Consider the following 2,896-nt stretch of genomic DNA (forward strand, 5'->3'; position numbering starts at 1 on the left):
GTTGTAGGTCTTTGGAGCTGGTCTGTGGGTTGACTCTCACGATCCTTCGCCTCTACTTATCTAAGATTTTTCTTGACCTGTCACTTCCAGCCTTAACTAGAACTGTGCCTGTGGTCTTCCATTTCCTCAATATGTTCCTCATAGTGGAAACTGACAGCTGAAATCTCTGAGATAGCTTTTTGTATACTTCCCCTAAACCATGATGTTGAGCAGTCTCTGTTTTCAGGTCATTTGAGAGTTGTTTTAGGCTCCCATGTAGCCACTCTTCAGAGAAGACGCAAAGAGGAGAAAAACTTGCAATTGGCCACCTTAAATACACTTTCTCATGACTGGATTCACCTGTGTATGCAGGTCAAGGGCCAATGAGCTTACCAAACAAATTTTATGTTCCAATAATTAGTGCTAAATGTATTCAAATCAATAAAACATATGTGTGTGTATATATATATATTTTTTTTTCCCCCATTTTTAAATGGAACTACATTGTGCGTATGCTATATTTGAAAAAATAATATAATGCCTGTACTTTTTGAAACTATTGTGTAAATGTCAATTAGTGAAGGACTGAAAATTAAAACTCAAAACTTTAATGCTAAACAAAATGTCTATTAGCACAAACTGTAAATTAAATGCTGTTTTAGATTTTTAAGTGCATTGTTTGTGACCCTCACGTTTGTGTTGCAGTATTTGAACGGTGTAATTTATTTAATTTTAAAACAACCTGCTCAGTATTGTTTCAATCTCGTTTGTCCACCAAAACATTCATAAAACAGAATAATTCAGCTTGTTCTGCTACCTCAGTCCTCAATCTGATACAGATCTGAGGAGGTTTTAAGGTTGAATATCTGAGGTTCTTGATTGAGTTCTCAAGATGTTCTTCAGAGCAGCCTGTGAATTAGGAGAGTGGGCAGTCTACTAATTCACAGGTTTATTGTTTGATCTAGAGTTCCCTCAGTCCACATGTGAAGTTGTCTTTGAGCAAAATACTGAACTCCAAATTACTGTGCATGCATCAATAATCACAAATTATATTAGATTTTTAAGCATAGTATACACGAGTGAATGCAGTTTGTTGTATAGGTATGCAGTAAAATTGAGGTCACTGCCACTGAAGTATGAAACCATTGTGCATTTTTAATGTGTTTATTTTCTGTTCCTGTTTTATTTTGTACTCCTCATTGGCTCTCATTTTTGATCTTTCACTTCCTGTATTCCTGTATTACCCCACCCATGTGAAAATCTACATGAATGGAAGGACTCAAAGATTGTATTCCCCAAACAGAGACAACATACACATGAGACCCCATATAACCTCTGGGATCAAGACCTAACCCTAACCCACTATGCAAAGTGATATTGGAGTCACGTTTTTCATATGTCATTTTTGGACGTCAAATTTTGATACACACTGAAGGGGTTGTTTTGTAATGTCTGATGTTGATGTCCGTAGGCCTGCCATGTACAGGCTATTTATAGTCCAAATGTGGTCGTTGTGGACAGATCTTATTTTTATACTGCTTCTGTAGTCCCATGTTTCCAGAGGGTGGAGGGCATGTTTCCTACAGGCTAGGAAGTTATTGGAAAATGATCTAGAAAAGTATAACACTTTCTGAAATGGGATTGATCATAACAGTAATGTATGAAGGAATGCAGAGCGATTAGCGGACATCTCCAAGTTGACGCAGTCTCTTGAGCTAAAACATAAGTGCACGTCTATAAAACATCCAGTGTTTAGTGGGACGACGTCTTCTTTGTTATTTTAATGGGGTTTTTTTTCCAAATGTATGATGAATCTGTACAGAATGAGTTCAGCTTGCATTCTTTTGTAGTTGTAGGATTTAAATGTACATGTTGGCGAAGGGTTGCCCCGGTGAATGACAGCTTTGACTCTAACCACTTTTAGCCAGTTCTTTACTACTGTCATTGACACTTTTTGCCCTGTTGTATATAACAATAGCCCCCCTGCAAGAAAGCACAGCGGGCTGATTCACAACTTTAAATTCAGAGCAGGTTTGCAGTAGTGAAAAAAAGTCTGAGCTCTTTCATCCTTGAAGTTTTCAAAGATAGATAATAATACATCATCTTATTAAATAAAAACTTGCATTTAGCAATGAGAAAGATCTGAGCTTTGTGCAATGACGCACTGAGTCTGTGATCACTAATGTAATGATTTGCTTAAAAAACCTCATAGAAATATGACAATATTAATCATCACATCTATGAACGCAATGGTATAAGCCACAATATCACATTTTCATTTCCCTCTTTACTTATTTAAAACAAACTTTAAACACTTTCAATGTAGGAAATAGAAAATAGTGTTTTATAATCCAATCAGTCTTACATGTACTGAGAACACTTCTACAGACAAACACAAAATAATCACATTCATACATTCATTATGAAGATAAAAAGGTTTTACTCACCTGTAGAGAAACACAGCGAGTGTGATGCAACACAGAAGGAATCCAATTGCAGGTGGGAGTATGTATAGAAAATACTTTGATGAAGTGGATTCTGTATCAAAACAGCAGTGAATTAATTTAAAATGCTTGGTTGACCTTTGCTAGAATTGACTGGATCTGCTTTTTGTACTACCTACCTTTGGGGTTCTCAGACACAGTCAAACTCCATGTAATGCTGTAAAGGCCACTTCTATCTGTTATGCTACATGTATAAAGTCCTTCATCTTCAGGTTGAGCACTAAAAATAACGAGCTTTGTTGGAAACTCATGATTTATTTTCAGTCTATGAAATGAGAAATTTGAATGGGTGCGATTCAGCTCAATGGAATAATGAAAAACAGATCTGTTGTTGGTCCAGGAGATTTGTGTTGCATTTGTCTTGGATATGTTGCAAGTCAGCGTCACTGAGTCTCCTTGGGACACCAGCACAG

The 2,896-nt window shown here is 36.7% G+C and overlaps 1 long non-coding RNA gene across 1 annotated transcript in view; it reads right to left on the reverse strand.

Annotated features, from left to right (window-relative positions):
• Positions 1-2,890, reverse strand: part of LOC121815743 — an 8,275-nt gene extending 5,385 nt beyond the window's left edge. The window contains exons 1-2 of the long non-coding RNA XR_006055324.1: positions 2,603-2,890; positions 2,427-2,517 (exon numbers count right to left, since the gene is read on the reverse strand). This is a non-coding gene — a long non-coding RNA (uncharacterized LOC121815743). The remainder of the gene's footprint in view (positions 1-2,426; positions 2,518-2,602) is intronic.
• Between the last annotated feature and the right edge of the window lie 6 nt (positions 2,891-2,896).

This window comes from Haplochromis burtoni, unplaced genomic scaffold, assembly GCF_018398535.1.
Source record: "Haplochromis burtoni strain Fernald_Lab_line unplaced genomic scaffold, NCSU_Asbu1 Contig_289, whole genome shotgun sequence".
In the NCBI taxonomy this organism is placed as follows: domain Eukaryota; kingdom Metazoa; phylum Chordata; class Actinopteri; order Cichliformes; family Cichlidae; genus Haplochromis; species Haplochromis burtoni.